Source organism: Podarcis pityusensis, assembly GCF_964106645.2.
Source record: "Podarcis pityusensis genome assembly, chromosome: 8".
NCBI classification, from domain to species: Eukaryota; Metazoa; Chordata; class Lepidosauria; order Squamata; family Lacertidae; genus Podarcis; species Podarcis pityusensis.
The window spans coordinates 54092846-54098845 of NC_138033.1; positions in this window are offsets into that span (position 1 = coordinate 54092846).

Sequence of the window (6000 nt, forward strand, 5' to 3'; positions counted from 1 at the left end):
GAAAAATAGTGGAAGTGAACAGCTGGCTTCGCAAATGGTGTAAACAGGAACGGTTTGGATTCTTAGATCACGGAATGCAGTTTCTTGAAGATGGACTTCTGGCAAGTGATGGGCTGCACCTCACAACGGTTGGGAGAAATGTTTTTGCCAAAAATCTCAGAAACCTCATCAGGAGGGCTTTAAACTGACTAATGTGGGGGAGGGAGACAGTGCTCCTGAAGGTAGGAGTCTATCAATTGATGAAGATGATCATCCAAATGTCATAGACCAAATGGAGCAAACAGCACGCAGACCTAGTGGTAGGAGGAAAAAATCCTTAAATAAGAGACACGGGGGAATGATTAATGGACTTCAATGTCTGTACACTAATGCGCAAAGCATGGGAAATAAACAAGATGAGCTTGAGCTCTTGGTACAGCAAACTAAATATGACTGAAACCTGGTGGGATAAGTCCCACGATTGGAATGTAATAATGGAGGGATACAATCTATTTCAGAGAAACAGACCAGACAAGAAAGGAGGAGGAGTGGCGTTATATGTCAGGGATGTGTATACCTGTGAAGAGATCCAAGATTTAGAACCTCAAAGCCAAAGTGAGAGCATTTGGGTCAAAATTAAGGGAGAGAAGAATAACAGTGACCTCATTGTGGGAGTTTACTATAGATCCCCAAGCCAAACGGAGGACATAGATGATGCCTTCCTGGAACAGATGGCCAAGCATGCAAAAAGAAGGAAGATAGTAGTAATGGGGGACTTCAATTACCCGGATATTTGTTGGATGTCAAACTCAGCCAAGAGCATAAGGTCAAACAGATTCCTCACTGGCCTTGCAGACAACTTCATTGTCCAGAAAGTGGGAGAAGCAACAAGAGGAACAGCCATTTTAGATCTGGTCCTAACCAATGTTGATGACCTGGTTAGTGGGGTAGAAGTGGAAGGATCATTAGGCGCGAGTGATCATGCTCTTCTGAAGTTTACTATACAGCGGAAAGGAGCAGCCAAGCATACTAGGACTCAATTTCTTGACTTTAAGAAAGCCGACTTCATAAAACTTAGGGAAGTGCTGGGTGAGATCCCATGGACAGTAATACTAAAAGGAAAGGGAGTTCATGATGGCTGGGAGTTTGTTAAGAGGGAGATACTAAAAGCACAACGTCAGGCAATACCAATGAGATGGAAACATGGAAGGTGCCTAAAGAAGCCAGGGTGGCTATCTAAAGAACTTTTAACTGAGTTAAGATTTAAAAAGGATGTATACAAAAAATGGAAAAGGGGGGAAACCACCAAAGAGGAATTCAAACAAATAGCCAGCACGTGTAGACACAAAGTCAGAAAAGCTAAAGCACAGAATGAACTCAGGCTTGCTAGAGAGGTTAAAAGCAACAAAAAAGGCTTTTATGGGTATGTTCGTAGCAAAAGGAAGAACAAAGAAACAGTGGGGTCACTCAGAGGAGAAGATGGTGAAATGCAAACAGGGGACACAGAAAGGGCTGAACTCCTCAATGCCTTCTTTGCCTCAGTCTTCTCCGATAAAGAAAACAATGCCCGACCTGAAGAATTTGGAGCAAATGATTCAGCAGAGGAAACACAGCCCAGAATAACTAAGGAGATAGTACAAGAATACTTGGCTAGTTTAGATGTATTCAAGTCTCCAGGGCCAGATGAACTGCATCCAAGAGTATTAAAAGAACTGGCAGATGTGATTTCAGAACCACTGGCAGTCATCTTTGAGAATTCCTGGAGAACAGGCGAAGTCCTGGCAGACTGGAGGAGGGCAAATGTTGTCCCTATTTTCAAAAAGAGGAAAAGAGAGGACCCAAATAATTACCGCCCAGTCAGTCTGACATCAATACCAGGGAAGATTCTGGAGCAGATCATTAAGCAAACAGTCTGTGAGCACCTAGAAAGGAATGCTGTGATCACCAATAGTCAGCATGGATTTCTGAAAAATAAGTCATGTCAGACTAACCTGATCTCGTTTTTTGACAGAATTACAAGCCTGGTAGATGAAGGGAACGCAGTGGATGTAGCCTACCTTGATTTCACCAAGGCATTTGACAAGGTGCCCCATGATATTCTTGTAAAGAAGCTGGTAAAATGCGGTCTTGACTATGCTACCACTCAGTGGATTTGTAACTGGCTGACTGACCGAACCCAAAGGGTGCTCATCAATGGTTCCTCTTCATCCTGGAGAAGAGTGACTAGTGGGGTGCCACAGGGTTCTGTCTTGGGCCCGGTCTTATTCAACATCTTTATCAACGACTTGGATGATGGACTCAAGGGCATCCTGATCAAATTTGCAGATGACACCAAATTGGGAGGGGTGGCTAACACCCCAGAGGACAGGATCACACTTCAAAACGACCTTGACAGATTAGAGTACTGGGCAAAAACAAACAAGATGAATTTTAACAGGGAGAAATGTAAAGTATTGCACTTGGGCAAAAAAAATGAGAGGCACAAATACAAGATGGGGGACACCTGGCTTGAGAGCAGTACATGTGAAAAGGATCTAGGAGTCTTGGTTGACCACAAACTTGACATGAGCCAACAGTGTGACGCGGAAGCTAAAAAAGCCAATGCAATTCTGGGCTGCATCAATAGGAGTATAGCATCTAGATCAAGGGAAGTAATAGTGCCACTGTATTCTGCTCTGGTCAGACCTCACCTGGAGTACTGTGTCCAGTTCTGGGCACCACAGTTCAAGAAGGACACTGACAAACTGGAACGTGTCCAGAGGAGGGCAACCAAAATGGTCAAAGGCCTGGAAACGATGCCTTATGAGGAACGGCTAAGGGAGCTGGGCATGCTTAGCCTGGAGAAGAGGAGGTTAAGGGGTGATATGATAGCCATGTTCAAATATATAAAAGGATGTCACATAGAGGAGGGAGAAAGGTTGTTTTCTGCTGCTCCAGAGAAGCGGACACGGAGCAATGGATCCAAACTACAAGAAAGAAGATTCCACCTAAACATTAGGAAGAACTTCCTGACAGTAAGAGCTGTTCGACAGTGGAATTTGCTGCCAAGGAGTGTGGTGGAGTCTCCTTCTTTGGAGGTCTTTAAGCAGAGGCTTGACAACCATATGTCAGGAGTGCTCTGATGGTGTTTCCTGCTTGGCAGGGGGTTGGACTCGATGGCCCTTGTGGTCTCTTCCAGCTCTATGATTCTATGATTCTATGATTCTATGAATACCTTCCTAGATGAGGACCTTTCGGCTCATGCTACTTGATAATTCTTTGCCAACAGCCATAATCACTCCCATAACAGCAAACTCAGGTGGTGAGTGCCAAGAGGATTTAAATTAGAAGGGGATCACTGGGGAAGAAGAAGAAGGGATGTGTTTGGGAGAACTTCAAGATTTGTAGAAATATGACGACAATAAAAATGCCTAATGGGGCAAAACAAAAACCACATGAGAACTGAGCATGCTCAGTAGTCACTGAGTCACAGGAGGGAATGATAGTAACCAACTTGGATGGCTTTAGAGGAGAAATGGACAAATTTGTGGACGAGAAAGCCTATCAATGGCTACTATCCACGATGGCTGTTCTCTGCCTCCATGGTTGGAGGCACTAATGCTTCAGAATGCCAGGTGCTCTTGTGCTCAGGTTCTGCCTGCAGGTTTCCCACAGCCCCCTGGGTGGCACCTGTAATAACAGGATGCTGCAATTGATGGGAACTAGGCCTCATCCACCCGGCTCTTCCCATGTTCTTAATGTTGAGCATCAACTGGAAGAGGAAAGGCGGGAGGGAGAAGGAAAGTCTGCTTGAGCACCTTTCATATTATAGCTGAGGTGAAGAACCTGTGAGCTTCCAGGGGCTGTTGGACTATAACTCCCATCCTTCTTGGTTTTGGTCATGCTGGCTACAGCTGATGAGGGCTGGAGCCCAGCCATCTTAGACAAAAGGCCTATTTAGCCCAGCATTCTGTTCTCACAGTAGGTAACTAGATGCTTCTGAAAAGCCCACGAGCAGGAACTGAAAGCCACAGACCTCTCCCCACCTGCAATCCCTAGCAAGTAGTATTCACAGCCTCACATAGTGGAGGTAGAACATAGTGATCACAGCTACTAGCTATTGATAATCTTATCCACCATGAATTTTTTGAATACGTCTAAAAGCTCTTCACATTAGCAACAATCACCACGTCTTGTGGTAGTCAGTTCCATAGTTTAGTTCTGCAACTATATGAAAAAGTACTTCCTTTTGCTGGTCCAACATTCAGCTTCATTGGATGATCTGAGTGCCAGCTATTTCAGTGGGTGGCAAGCATGACTATGGTTCCATCTCTGAAGGTGCATTCATATGCAGGGAATATGGAGTTAGTTTTCCTGTTTAGACTAAACGTGATCCACCTGGAGAAGGAACTGGCAACCCACTCTAGTATTTTTGCCAAGAAAACTCCATGGACATTAAAAAGGAGAAGCTTTGAGAAGAAAGTGAGAGTTTCCAGGGCATTCTCTGGTTCATGGGGTCATGGAGAGTCAGACATGACTAAGACGACTAAGCAACAAGCTGGTATGGATCGATATATAGCCATGCCATGCAAAATGCCATTCACACTAGTGGGCATGGTGTGACACAACAGCAGATGTCACCCAACATGTCACCACATGACACCCCTTTATGTGCATGTGCGACCCGTGAAAACAGATGGAAGAAATCCTATGCTCCCAACTTCATTATGCAATTTTCCTGGTTAATGGGGTTGCAAGTACCTGGGAAGCAGATGAGTACGTCTGGTAGGCAGGTAATGCAATCCATTGCAAATTGGGGATTATATTTATGTACTCTAATCTCTGCTGCGTGGTGCACAAGATTCCAGTGGGTTCTTACAGAGTTGAGAAAACAATTTTAACTTCAGTTTGAGGAGATTTCACCCCTCCCATATCCAAGAATCTCCTGAGGAGTCTGCTGATTCTCCAGAGAGGAGGAGGCGTGTTCTGCTCTCTACTTATTCTGCTCCAGCACCAAGTCAGTCAGTCAGTCAGTGTCGGAGAGAGAGAGAGAGAGACACTGAGTGTTAGAGATCGTGTGTAGAGATAAGGTTGCTGCTAAGAGCAGCTGCAGACACTCAGTGCAGTGCAGCATTCATTTATGCTTAGACCTATTTAGCTCTGTATATAGTTTGTATAGTTGTAGATAGAATAAAGAAGATATTCTACAGAGCTGCTCTCTGAGTTGTTTATATACTCTGCTGTACTCTGCTGTGTGACGACTGTCTTCTTGTGGGAGTGAATCCGGTGCTCACAACTCTAAGCTGTGAGTCCACAGCACTTTGACCTGTTCCTGTGCAGAAGGTGGTCTCTGGAAGTGCTACCCAGCTCGCCTAGCCCAGTCGGGGCTGAAGTGGATGAGTCCAGTTGGTGGCACTGGCTCTAGGGCGATGCTGACACAGTTAAAGCATGCTGCTATCATGAGAAACATGTCTCACATTATAATTTAATTAAAGAAGACCAAAGGGAGAATAAATGAAACAAAGCAAATATAATCTAATTGCTGTGACTTATTTTGTGTATAGAAACATGCAATGCTATCACCTACCTAACTTGTGTGGCTGGCAGAAGTGAATGAAAGGAGGGGTGGGGGAAGGGCGTAGTAGGCTTAAATAAAAACCCAGGAGTTTCCTAGACATTTCTTAATAAAATAATAATAATAAATGAACGAATGACGCTAGACGACAGTTGATCTTGTCAAGGTTTCATCAAGAGATTTAGTGGAACTTCAAGTAAACATAACTGGAGAGATGGGCTTCTGGCAGCTTCTAAAGATGATTCATTTGAGAGAGATCAGTGGGCATGTGATTAAGGGATCATGGTGATGAAAGAAACCCCAAAAGGTGACTCAGCTGAACCCTGCCCACAATGTGAGACAGGGAAGCTTGTGGAAACACAGATCCTGGGAGCTAAGAAGAATAATATTGTGTGATGAAATGGCTAAAGGTGACCAGGGTTTTGCTTTAAAAAATAAAGTTAATTGTACGTGTGTGTGTGTGTGAG